This window comes from Rutidosis leptorrhynchoides, chromosome 4 (assembly GCF_046630445.1).
Source record: "Rutidosis leptorrhynchoides isolate AG116_Rl617_1_P2 chromosome 4, CSIRO_AGI_Rlap_v1, whole genome shotgun sequence".
NCBI classification, from domain to species: domain Eukaryota; kingdom Viridiplantae; phylum Streptophyta; class Magnoliopsida; order Asterales; family Asteraceae; genus Rutidosis; species Rutidosis leptorrhynchoides.
In genome coordinates this window covers 419983645-419998485 of record NC_092336.1, presented here as the reverse complement: position 1 = coordinate 419998485, position 14841 = coordinate 419983645, and the positions used below count along the sequence as shown (strand labels likewise).

At 32.6% G+C, this 14841-nt stretch overlaps 1 non-coding gene across 1 annotated transcript; it reads left to right on the top strand.

Annotated features, from left to right (window-relative positions):
- The first annotated feature begins 5572 nt into the window (after nt 1-5572).
- On the top strand, nt 5573-5679 carry LOC139845695 (small nucleolar RNA R71). The gene has a single exon (XR_011758458.1). It is a non-coding gene; the product is annotated as a small nucleolar RNA R71 (small nucleolar RNA).
- The last annotated feature ends 9162 nt before the right edge of the window (nt 5680-14841 follow it).

Below are 14841 nucleotides of genomic sequence, written 5' to 3'. Positions count from 1 at the left end.
GATATTTATACCTTAAGAATAAACGGTAAATTTCGCAGTGATGTAATAAATTTTTGTATGATATCAATAATTTCGGTTGCAAGACCTAATTTTATCGAATACCAATTTAATACTTTATAGCAAACAAATTAGCGTTTATTATCAAAAGGTTAAAAATAGAAATAAAAATAAAAACTGTACATACTTACCTGTGAGATAGTATTCTTAGTGATATGCTCTAGCCCACTCATAAGATAGTCGGACTAATTGGTTTTCCATAGCTACATAGGCGTAACCTCGAGCATTCAACGACTTTTCTTCTAAACATATGAATGGTCCGTCTCTGCATAAAGTAACAAATTCGGTATTGGAATATGTCTGATTCGTCGAGCATTTTCCTTCGTGCGACCATTTTCCGCATTTGTGACATCTTTCAAGGTGTCGTGCTCTTCTTTTCACTGCGGATTTTGATTTTCCTTTACCAAACTGTAACTTATTATTTTCGTTCCTGGATTCTTTTCTTACTCCGTCCAATTTACCTCTGATTAATGATACCAATTCACTTGGAAGGGTGTCATTATTACGTTTAGTGATCAAAGCGTGTAGCATTAGACCATGGTTTAATTCACAGGAAGTCTTCATCTCGTAAAACCTAAAAAAAATAAAAATTCAGAATGGGGGGAGAAGACTAGTTCTTTAGGGTCTGCTAGGGAAAGACTATTCGGATTCCATTCTCGAGAACTACATGAAAACAGAAAATCTAACTCTAACAGAAATACATATTACCCTAAAAAGATTCGAACCTACCCATACTTAGTTAGATGGTTTGTTGAAATTGTGATTAACTTCGTTGTCAACTTCCATCGGACCATGTATGTAATGTTTAACTCTGTGACCATTAACCTTAAATTCAATCCCATTTGAATTTATTAACTCTATTGTTCCGTATGGGAAAACTCTTTTGACTATAAATGGTCCAGACCATCTTGATTTCAATTTTCCAGGAAATAGCTTGAATCGTGAATTGAAAAGAAGAACTCTGTCTCCTTCCTTAAATTCTTTTAAACTTCTGATTCTTTTATCATGCCATTTCTTCGTTCTTTCTTTATAGATTAACGAATTTTCGTATGCTTCATGTCTCAATTCTTCTAATTCGTTTAGTTGACTTAATCGTAGACGTCCGGCTTCATGTAAATCAAGATTACATGTCTTCAAAGCCCAAAATGCTTTGTGTTCAATTTCTACTAGAAGATGACATGCTTTTCAGTAAAATAGTTTAAAAGGTGTGGTTCCAATTGGAGTTTTGTAGGCTGTTCTAAAAGTCCAGAGTGCATCCTCCAATTTAATGGACCATTCCTTCGGATTTGATCCTACGGTTTTCTCAAGAATACGTTTTAATGCTCGGTTGGTATTTTCAACTTGTCCACTTGTTTGTGGATGATATGCAGTGGAGATTTTATGAGTTACTCCATATCTTTTAAGAACTTTTTCAATTTGATTATTACAAAAATGAGTACCCCGATCACTTATTAAAGCTTTCGGTGTTCCAAACCTTGCAAAAAGACGTTTTAAAAAGTTGACTACAACTCGTGCATCATTAGTTGGGAGAGCTTGTGCTTCCGCCCATTTAGATACATAATCAATGGCAACGAGAATGTAGAGATTATTATGAGATTTTGGAAATGGACCCATAAAGTCAATACCCCAAATGTCAAATACTTCACATACTTGAATGACATTTTGTGGCATTTCATCTCGTTGACTTATTTTTCCGGCCCTTTGACAAGCATCACAGGATTTGCAAAAAAGGTGTGCGTCTTTGAAAATTGTAGGCCAATAGAATCCAGCATCGTAAACTTTTCTTGCTGTGAGTTGAGGCCCATAATGCCCTCCTGTTGGTCCTGTGTGACAATGGTTTAAGATTTGACTAGCTTCATCTCCGAATACACATCGGCGTATTATTCCATCGGGACAACTTTTAAACAAATGTGGACTATCCCAGAAATAGTGTTTTATATCACTAAAGAATTTCTTTCATTTTTGGTACGATAATCCTTTGTCAAGGAATCCACATACTAAGTAGTTTGCATAGTCTGCAAACCATGAAATTTCATTATAATCTATCTTCAATAGATATTCATCAGGAAAGTTGTCTTGTATGGCCGATTCATTTAGAATTTCTAATTCGGAATTTTCAAGACGAGAAAGATGATCAGCGGCGAGATTTTCTGCTCCCTTTTTATCTCGGATTTCAATATCAAACTCTTGTAAGAGTAAGATCCAACGGATTAATCGTGGTTTAGCATCTTGTTTTAAAAATAGGTATCTAAGAGCAGAATGGTCGGTATAGACCACCGTTTTAGCTAGAACGAGATATGAACGAAATTTGTCAAAAGCAAAGACAATAGCAAGGAGTTCTTTTTCAGTAGTTATATAATTCGTTTGTGCTCCTTGTAACATCTTACTAGCATAATAAATAGGTTGAAATCGTTTTTCAATCCTTTGTCCTAAAACGGCTCCCATTGCAAAATCACTTGCATCGCACATAAGTTCAAATGGTAAATTTCAATTTGGAGTTATCATGATCGGCGCATTAGTGAGTTTTTCTTTAAGAATATTAAAAGATTTGATGCATTCATCTGAAAAGATGAATGGAGCATCCTTTTCTAGGAGTTTATTCATAGGAGTGGCAATTTTAGAAAAATCTTTTATGAAACGTCGGTAAAAACTGGCATGTCCTAGAAAACTCCTAACTCCTCTAACATTGGTGGGATGTGGAAGTTTAGCAATTACATCTACTTTAGCTCTATCTACTTCAATTCCTTCATTTGAAATTTTATGTCCAAGAACGATGCCTTCTTTAACCATGAAATGGCATTTCTCCCAATTAAGTACTAGATTTGGTTGTTCGCATCTAATAAGCATTCGTTCAAGATTAACTAGACATGATTCAAATGTATCACCGAAGACTGAAAAGTCATCCATGAAAACTTTCATGCATTCTTCTATCATGTCGTGAAAAATCGCTATCATGCACCTTTGAAAGGTTGCAGGGGCGTTGCAAAGTCCAAATGGCATGCGTTTGTAAGCAAAAGTACCATAAGGGCACGTGAATGTGGTTTTCTCTTGGTCCTCGGGTGCTATTGGAATTTGAAAATATCCGGAAAAACCATCAAGAAAACAATAGTAACTCTTTCCGGCTAATCTTTCCAACATTTGATCAATGAAAGGTAAGGGAAAGTGATCTTTTCTGGTGGCGTCATTTAATTTTCTATAATCAATACAAACACGCCATCCTGTTACAGTCCTAGTAGGAATAAGCTCATTTTTTTCATTTGCCATGACAATCATGCCACCTGTCTTAGGTACGCATTAAACTGGGCTTACCCATGGACTATCAGAAATTGGATAAATTAAACCTCCATCAAGCAGTTTAATAATTTCTTTCTTAACAACATCTTGCATATTAGGATTTAATATTCGTTGGCGTTGCACATACATTTTATGACCTTCTTCCATAAGGATTTTATGTGTGCAATACGAAGGACTTATTCCTTTAATATCATGAATCTTCCATGCAATAGCAGGTTTATGAGTTTTTAGCACAGAAATAAGTTGAGATTTTTCATTTTCAGTAAGAGAAGACGATATTATTACAGGTAATTCAGATTCACCATGTAAATAAGCGTATTCCAAATGGTTTGGAAGTGGCTTTAACTCTAATGTCGGTGGTTCTTCTATCGATGATTTATATCGATATCTGTCTTCCTCTTTTAGCATTTGAATTTCTTTTGTTGTTGGTTCATATCCATTAACCATAAGTGTAGCTAACATTTCAGTTTCATTAATTGGTTCAGTTCCTTCTCCTAAAGAACATTCTCCTGTTCCTTGTAATTCTGGAAATTCTTCTAACAATTCTGCATGTGAATCTATAGTTTGAATATAGTAACATGTATCATCTGCAGATTGCGGTTGTTACATTGCTCTATCAACAGAAAAGGTAACACTCTCGTCCTCTATACTTAGGGTCAGTTTCTTACCGAACACTTCTATTATTGCTTTAGCCGTGTTTAAGAATGGTCTTCCTAATATGAGAGGAACTCGAGAATCTTCTTCCATATCCAGAATAACAAAATCTACTGGAAATACTAAAGTACCAACTTTAACTAGCATGTTCTCCATTATCCCTCTAGGATATTTTACTGATCGATCGGCTAGTTGTATGCTTATTCGTGTTAGTTTCAATTATCCAAGGTCTAGTTTAGCGTATAGTGAATACGGCATTAGATTTATACTAGCACCTAAGTCTGCCAATGCTTCTATTGAACTAAGACTTCCCAGAAAACATGGAATTGTGAAACTTTCTGGATCAGATAATTTTTCTAGTATCTTATTCAACAGCACTGCAGAACAATTAGCATTCATTGTAACAGCCGAGAGTTCTTTCATTTTCTTTCTATTTGTGATTAGATCTTTCAAAAATTTAGCATATCTAGGCATTCCTGAAATCATATCAATGAAAGGAAGATTGACATTTATTTGTTTAAACATATCCAAGAATTTGGATTGCTCGGCTTCAAGTCTCTCTTTTCTCATTTTACTCGGGTAAGGAAGTGGTGGTTGGTATGGTTTAACATAAGGTTTAGCCTTAACTGTGTTATCTTCATTAACCTTTTCAACTACCGGTTCTATTTCCTTATCTTGCTCAGGTTGTGGTTCTTGTGGAGTAGGAATAGTTTCATCAGAAATTATAGGCATTTCAGGAGGTTTAAGTGTAATACCACTTCTTGTGGTAATGGCTTTAGCTGTTTCATTCCGGGGGTTAGCATTTGTATCACTAGGTAGACTTCTCGGTTTTCTTTCACCTATCAACCTTGCTAGGTTGCTCACTTCTTGTTTCAGATTTTGAATAGAAGCTTGTTGATTTCTAAATGCTTGAGCATTTTATTCATTGGTTTGTTTCTGAGATGTGAAAAACTGCGTTTGAGATTCAACTAGCTTTGACATCATATCTTCTAAATTTGGCTTTTTATCATCGGTTTGTGGTGGTTTATTTTGAAAATTAGGTCTTTGCTGGCTGTAAGTATTGTTGGATACTTGTTGATTGCTAGGACCTTGTTGGTTGTTGTATGGAACATTTTGATTATAATTCTGATTTTGATTGTAGATTGGTCTTGGCGGTTGATAATTATTTCTAGGACTTTGGTTTATGTATGAAACATTCTCTCTTTGTTCCATTGTTAGTTCAATACTAAGACAATCTTTTGTTAAATGTGGTCCTCCACACTGCTCACAACTAATTCTTATTGAGTGAATATCCTTAGTCATCTTTTCCATTCGTCTCTCGACAGCATCTATCTTTGCAAAAATGGAATCTAAGTCATGGCTAGAATCGGCTCTAGCTGCTTTAGATGATCTAACAATATCTTTTTCTTGATGCCACTCATGTGAGTGGGAAGCAGTGTTATCAATAATTTTGTAAGCATCAGTTGCGGTTTTCTTCATAATGGAACCACCAGCTGCTATATCGATGTCTTTTCTTGTAGTGATGTCGCATCCTTGGTAAAATATTTGTACTATTTGACAAGTGTCTAAACCATGTTGCGGACATCCTATCAATAATTTTCCAAATCTTATCCATGCCTCATAGAAAGTTTCATTTGGCTTTTGTGTAAACGTAACAATTTCTCCTTGAAGTCTCACGGCTTTAGATACAGGAAAGAATTGTTTAAGAAATTTTTCAACTAAAACATCCCATGTATCAATCGCCCCTTCAGGTAACGATTCTAACCAATCTTTGGCTTCTCCCTTTAAAGTCCAGGGAAATAACATGAGATAGATCTGTTCATCCTCCACTTCTCTTATTTTAAATAGAGTGCAGATCCTATTAAATGTACGAAGATGTTCATTTGGATCTTCCTTCGGCGCACCACTAAATTGGCATTGATTAGTTACCATGTGTAGGATTTGTCCTTTGATTTCATAATCTGGCGCATTAATGTCTGGTTGAGTAATTGCGTGACCTTGGCCAGTGCGTTTAGCTCGCATTCGGTCTTCCATACTTAGAGGTTCCAGATTCTCCATGATTGAATTTGTTGAATTTGAATCACTAGAGGATTATGATTTAATGGTTCGTTCCTCAACAATCTCTGTTTGAATGATTGGTGGTTCCGGAGGAAAGATTAATGGTTCAGGATCTCTGAATTGTCCCTGAATATTCTCCGGATTCTCAATTGTGAGGTCGGGTTCAAAAAATGGATTATCGGAAATTTGAATTGGAGTACTTGGTCGACTGGATGACGATTCTAAAGAAAAATCAACGGCGACAATATTTGCTAGATGTCTTGATCGAGTTACAGGTGGTGAACGTACAAAAGGTGGTGAACGTTTTGCTCGGTGCATTCACTGAATATCCTATTAGTTTTTAAAAAGAAAGAAAAATTGTATAAGTTATCAAATTAATAGACTTTTCTGAATTTGCCCACGTTTCGAATAGCCAAAAGATGCAGTAGAGGGGCAGGATTCGTTTGATCTCAATATAATTGAGTGCTGTTTGGCTCCAATAACCCGGTCCACGTACAAATCCAACTATTACTACGAACCAGAAAATTTTGATGTCTATCAATTTAACCACGTAAAATAATTTTTTCGTTTAAATTTAAAGAAATTTTAGATAAGAAATAGAAAAAATCTAAGTCCTAAAAACTAGAGCGTCGAGAAATAAGAAAGAAAAAGAGCGCGTCGAAAAACGTCGAAAAAAATAAAAAGTCGAAAAATAAAAATAAGAAAGTAGCGCGTCGAAACTTAAAAAGGAACTAAAAATTAAGAATTAAAAGTTGCGTTTAAAAATATTAAAGCTTAAAAGGAATACTATATGCCAAAACGGCAATAACTTAAAAAGGTACTAAATTTTATAAAATGGCGTCGCAAAATTCTAGAGCACCTAAATCTTAGTCTAAAGAAAAAGTACTTAACGGATTTTACGGCAAAGCCTAAAAATCTAGAAATAAAAATAAAAATAACTATGGCAAAAACTATATCTTAGAATTAAATACGAGCGAAAAATACAAATATTACGCTAAAACGAATAAAAGATACAAAATATATAAAAATATACTAAAAGTTGTAAAAACACAATTTTATAAAAATATTATTTATTTTATAAAACTATTAATTTTATATTTTATTAAAACTAAGTAAAACTAAAAATACAAATTAAATACTAAAACTAAAACAAAAATAAAAATTAATTTAATACACTAACCCTAATTAGGGTTTTGTAATTAATAATAATAATCCGTAATAATTGCTGTTGGATGGTCAATTAGGGCGTGTCAGACAGGGCCATGCGATCGCATGGTCCTCACGTTCAAAATCCATGCGATCGCATGGATAAGGATTTCGGCCCAGGGTTGGGCTACTACAGTACCAGGCCTCGATTGTTTTTAATTTTTTTTTTCAGTTTTCTGTTTTAAAATTTATAAAATATTTATATTAAGTAAATAAAACTTATTTTTTTTTACAAAATAAAAATAAAGAAACTTTATAATTATGTATATATATTTAACAAACTCTTAAAAATATTTATATTTTTGTTTTTCTTTTTATATTTTTGAATATATTATTATTTTTTCAAAAACGTATATTTTTATAAGAAAAATATTTTTTTTTTTATATAGCGTTGCGCTTCCGGCGTTTAAGCAAGAATGTCCCCGGCAGCGGCGCCAAAAATACTTTATGTGTGCGAGGTGTACTAGGAAATAGTATTATTTTTATAACGAAATACTATTAAATATGATACAATTTTACACAAGATATTTATTTATTTATAGAATGGATATACCTAAACCTTGCTACAACACTTATAGGCAGTGTACCTAATCGTACAGTAGTGTAGTTTTTAGTAAGTCCGGTTCGTTACACAGGGAAAATTAAACAAGCTTAACGCTATATTTTTAAAACCATATTTGTAAAAATACAAAAATAAATATAAGTAATATTATTATTATAAAAGGGGGGGTTTTCACCGTTTAATGACCGGTTTGTCGATTTTAAAACTTTAGTCGCAGTTAAAACCTAATGTAAATATTAAAAATATAAAAGACTTAATTTAAAGCGTAAAGTAAATAACGATAATGAAATTGCGATAAATAAAAGTGCGATAAAATAAAATTGCGATAATTAAAAAGTACGATAATTAGAAGTGCAATTAAATACAATGACAATAAATAAAAGTGCGATAATTAAAAGTGCAATTAAATATGAAATAAAAGAATTATGCTTATTTAAACTTCCATAATCATGATGTTTGACGTATTGATTTTTAGTTTATTCCCATGGGTTAATTGTCCTTTGTCCTGGATTATTTAATATGTCCGTCTGGTTTTTGTCCATAACAGTCCATCAGTCATAAATATAAAGTGCGAGTGTCCTCGTCAAATTATCCTTATATCCGAAGTCAAATATTCCAACTAATTGGGGACTTAAACTGTAACAAGGTTTTAATACTTTATTAACAATTACGCCAAGTGTCCTTGTACATAATTTCACCCCTGTTTTAATAATTCCATAGATTATTAATCCATTCCCGTGTCCGGTTAAATGAACGATTATTCGTACATATAAATATCCCACCCATCGTGTCCGATAGAGTGTATATGGTTATTTATAGGTACGTCCAATTGTAAATCTTTACATTAAATTAACAAACTATCATTTAGTTAAACAAATATAAAGCCCATTAATAGCCCATAGTCTAATTTCCACAAGTGTCGTTCTTTTGTCCAAACCCCAATTATGGTACAAAGCCCAATTACCCAATTTTAAATATTTTAGCCCAACATCATGATTACTTCGATTTAAATAAGCATAATAATAACTTAGCTACAAGACATTAAAATAAAAATAACATTAACCATAACTTACAGTGATTAAAAATAGCGTAGCGTTACACGGACAGAATTTCGACTTACACCCTTACAACATTCACTAACATACCCTTATTATTAGAAATTAAAATTAAAATTAAAATTAAAATTAAAATTAAAATATAAATATAAATATATATACGTTTATAGATAGAGAGATGGATGAAGGATGGATATCAGTCGACAAGAGCGTGCTTTTTATAGGAATGTGGCCTGGTACTATTCACCATGCGATCGCATGGCTTTATAACTGCCAGACCATGCGATCGCATGGCCTGCTTTTCCAGCTCACATGAGCTTGTTTCTTCTGCCGACGGTTTTTTAAATAAAATATATAATATATAAATAATTTTAAGAATTATTTAAATATTATATTATATTTATGTGCATAGTTGACTTGTAATTTTTAGTCCGTTGCGTCGAGCGTTGAGAGTTGACTTTGGTCCCGGTTCCGATTTTTCGAACGTCCTTTCGTACAATTTAATATCTTGTATTTTGCGTTTCGCTTCTTGTACTCTTGTAATTTTAAGACGTTTCTTATCAATAATTGAAACCACTTTGATTGTATTTTGTACTTTTGAGTTTTTTGGTCGTTTGCGTCTTCAATTTTTCGAATCTGTCTTTTGTCTTCACCTTTTATTATTTAAACGAATATCACTTGTAAATAGAACAGTTGTAGTTAAAACCTTGTCTTTCTTGAGGGATAATGCTATGAAATATATGTTCGTTTTTAGCATTATCATGTTCCAACACTACTTCAAAAATATTCATATTTTAAACTTAAAGGTTTCAGAATTTAGAAACTAAAATAGTTTCTTTTATGATATAATACAGATGGTGCGAAGAGATAAATGATTTCAGATAAGAATAATTATGGAAATATCTTCAGAAATATGGAGGATATTTATAATGAAAGATACAATGATATCTTAAAATTTATAATATCAGAGGATGATGAAGAATATTATCTGCAAGGGTTTAGTGTCAGGAGCAAGGTATTCGTTAATGACTTTAGCAGATAGTGAATCATTTGGATTCTTTGAAGGCAGGTTTAGTCTTTGTGATTTGTCCACAGTCTCCTTCATACTTTGCTCAATTCGTTTTTCAGTTCCAAACCTTCTCTTTTTCCGAGCTTTGCCAACACACTATTCTTTATCGTCAAACTTTTTACTGTTAAGGTCGTTTACAGTGTTTGCTGCTTCATCAGCATCTTTCAAAATTTCGAGAACTAGTTTGCAGTTTAAGCTGTTTTTCAGAAACTTCACATTCAAAGTAGGTAAATATAGGAGATAGATGTTATATGTACACATATAACTGTTGGCGTAGACATGCTGCGAGATTTCAAAATACTGATTGTTGATTCCCAGTAATTGGCAAGACAATTCTTGTTACAAGATGCAGATGAGTAAATGATGGGGTTTCGATAAATATAATGATTTTTTGAAAATTCAAAGATCAGTGAAGTTGTTGGTAAGTTTACTGCTAATGTGGCGATATATGAAAGATTTCCCGGTAACAATGATGAAGGAGTAATCGTTATAATAAGGTTTATTTGAATGAACAATTGAAGTTGATTTGCTGAAGCTGTGACAAAACTGTCTACTTTGAAAAGGGATTGAAAAGTTATTTTTGCGAATAAATGCCAAAGGGTCTGACACAGATACGTTTTAAACTATGACTTTGGTTTCGAGGGTTTTTCAGGTGCATGACCGTGGGTAACATGTGGTTGGATCATCATCTCGATTGTTCATTATTTGAAGTGTCTTCAGGAATTTCGAAGGGTTTGAACACAGATTGTAATCATTAATATACATATGATGTTCTAAAATTTTGAATAACATAATTATTTTTCTGGGTTTTATGGATATGAGTGATGTTCTAGCACAGTTTTAAATTTAAAGTATAGCTTTGAAAGATATAGGAATCTAAGAGTGATGATATCGATTATATCTCGACTTGGATTCTGATATGTTAAAATCAGAATATGCAATTGAATTTGAATGAGTATGGTTATTTTGATTTCTATGAAAGAATATATCTCGTTGTGAAAGTAGTGAGTATAGTTGATGATTTATTGAATCAGAATCGAAGAATGTAACATATTAATTGTGAATTTATATATCTCTCGGGTATTACCTACCCGTTAAAATATTCTCACCATTAATAGTTTGTACAAAAGGATTTTTAATTATAATCTTTATGAAAATATACCTGCATATATATTTTCTTTAGATGTAATCATGGATTTAATGAGTTAACATAATATAAATCTCATCTGGTTTTCGATTAGGACTAGAATATATAATCTTTAAAACTTTAGATATTACATAATCGCTGTAGAATATTTCTCCAATGAAGTTATGAATCAATACTTCATCGGTTATTGTTGTTGGTACTCCTTGGTATCTATGGTGCGTATGACGTTGATGCTCGTGGAACATCTTGTGATGTTGAATCATGGGATGTGGATGCTGTTGATGGTGGTAATGGTACTGTTGGTATTGATGATGGTGGTACTGTTGATGCCGGTGATGCTGCTGGTACTTGTAACCTTTGCACCATATTCTCCAAAGCCACTACCCGAGCGCGAAGCTCGTTGACTTCTTCTATTACACCGGGATAATTGTTGGTTCAGACGAGCGGATGAATAAGATTCATAATTTGAGATAGTATATTATCATGATGAGATACTCTGGAAATGAGAGAGAAAATGGTGTCTCGAACAGGTTCGCCGGTAAGTGCTTCAGGTTCTTTGCCAAGAGGGGAATGTGGTGGATGGAAGGGATCACCTTCTTCTTGTCTTCAATGATTAAGTAGGCTACGAACCCATCCCCAATTCATCCAGAATAGGTGATGGCTGATTGGTTGATCCATTCCGGTTACACTGTCTTCGGAATTCAGGTGAATATCCATATCGGAATAGCTGTCAGAGTTTAAGGAATTTGAGCTAGATACAGGATCCATCTTGTATAATTAGGGAGATGATTTTTGATATGAATTAGATTATAGAATTTAGTTTGGTATTATTCAATACATAATTTACATATGTATATATAATACCAAATTCCATAAATCACGGAGAAATTTTTGGAAGATGTCAGGAAAAGTTTACAGTAACAGATACGCTAAGATATGAATTTTTGTCTATACACTATTTATGCAATAAATGCAGGAAAACGTGTCTAGACTTAAGAATGATAAGCATGTAATTTTCGACAAGAAATGATAAGCAAAACTTTTAACATGCAGACACGGTCGAAGTCCAGACTTACTAATGCATCTTAACAACTATCAGTTAGACACACTCATGCAAGACCTGGTTCGCTAGGACCAACGCTCTGATACCAACTATGACGATCGCTCCAAATCCATATGGACGAACACGTCATTCATCGATTTCATTGCGAGGTATTTGACCTCTATATGATACGTTTGGTAAACATTGCATTCTTTTGAAAAGGCACACCATAAATGAATATTTAAATCAAAGGTTTTCGACATCTGATGATTTCTACATATAGACAATCACCGTAAATAATAGTTTACAATAGTACTTCCGTTGACAATGCAGTCAAAATAAGATACATGGTGATGATTTGGTGAATGCAACGTTTCCTTGAAAAATATGCCATGTAAGACTCCATGCACATAGCTTGTCTACATATAAGCAAACAGAGGAAGACTTCTAGGGAACCTGAGAATAAACATGCTAACAAGTGTCAACACAAAGGTTGGTGAGTTTATAGTTTTAATGTTTTGCATAATCTGTACATAAAGGTAGATCACAAGATTTCAGTTGTTTCATCCGAAACGTTTATCAAAATATTCTACGAAATTGAGTACCCTGGTAACTAAACTTAACGTATATATAGTTTATACCCTTTGTATAATCATCTTAATAATACACGTAAACCAACGTGTACGCTTCTCAAATAGCATACGTCCGTTAAAAGGCTAGTGCTCTAGCTCGGACTGGGATATCAAGCCCTATGGATCCATATACTACTACTCGCGCCCACCAGTTCTTATAACTGGCAGTTACTAGTTACCAAAGCTAAGGGATTTTCGGTTCAAACTCAGTGTAGAATTTAGTATGTACTTGTGTCCATTACATTTAAAATAAATTGCATGTATTCTCAGGCCAAAAATATTTAAAGCAATTAAAAAGGGATCTATAAACTCACCTTAGCAGCACATAAAGTCGTTCACCGAAATGTGACCGAAACTCGGAATACCAAATAACCGTAGATCTCAACCTAGAGAACATATGTTGGTCAATAAATGTCTATCAAGCTAGGTCAGGTCATAGTGTATCACAATCCTAATGCTCGAGATCGACATACAAAAATTATCAAAAGTCATTTCAAAAAGTCAATTTGACTCAATACTATAGTTGAATGATCATGTCAATCGAAACATTTTAAAATTTCACATAGTTTCCCAATTCTTGTAAAATTAAACTATAGTTTTTATAAGGCTTTAAAACATGATAAAACAATCAGTTTTGACAATTGCTCAACAAGACGAGACGTGCCTTATATAAAAATTCACTTACTCGATTAGTAATATTTGAAAATTCAATTTATCAATCTTATAAACAAGTTGTTTAAATATAAATTGCAGATTTAAAAGCAATTTCAATTAATGTTAATCATAATTCAGTTGACCATATCTTTAAATTCGTTCATCGAAATTACGCGATTTCTAAATGAAAAGTTATTGATTTTTCGCCAGCTTTCCAAAAACATGCATATCATAAACCTTTTATTAGTAATATATGTATTTAATTTGTGATTTATCATAAACTGTTTAATGACGAAATTTAGCATACAAGAATGCATAAACATATATACTCGAGCATTAGCCATGGATACACTATTAATATATAAAAGATAAGATATGAATGCTCACGTATCAATATTGTGATTCAATATTGCAGGAAAGTACGTAGACGCAACAGAGATGATAAACACTAGGTTTGACTCACGAGCTATACCCCCGAACTATACCCATAACTTCCTAGCTTTGACTCACTCGAAAACCATTTTTGAAATCGTTTGGACATGACCTCGTCGTAGTATTTTATGTATAATACTAATAAAAATAATATTAATACTACTGATAATAATAATAAGATTAATAATAATATTAATCTTAATAATAATAATACTAATAATAATAATAATAATAATAATAATAATAATAATAATAATAATAATAATAATAATATAAATATAATACAGAGGGAGTAACATATAGGATATGTGTGTGTGTGTGTACGTCGAGCAAACTGGCCAATTTATAGAATGTTTTTGAATCCTGACTGCCATGTGATCGCATGGGTTTTATGCCTATTTCTCATGCGATCGCATGACCCCAAAATCCAGCTCACAATTTTGTTGTTGTTTTGTTTGTCGACATATTTTTATAATATATATATAATATATATAATTTATATTAATTAATTATATATTATATTATATTCACGTGCATAGTTGACTTTTAATTTTTGGTCCGATGACTCGTACGTTTACGCTCGACTAATGTCTCAGTTCCGGTTTCTCGAATGCATTTTTGTATGCTTAGAAAACTTGTACTTTACGTTTCGTGATTCGTACATTTGTCAAAATATAATCTTAAATTATCAATAAACTATATTACTCAAAGTATAACTTATACATTTTAGTAATTTGGTCATTTGCTTCTATAAATCAACTCCTCGTTGTTTATTAAAATATATTTAATAATATCGAAACGTTTTATATCTAATTCAATTCTATGCATTATCACATTGTAAAATATATATTTTCGTTTAGAAAAATATAAATTTGTATATAATATTTATTTATCAAACGGAACAATAAATGGGTGTTACTATTGTTTACAAAAATAATTTCGAACCTTAATATATATATATATATATACAATATATATA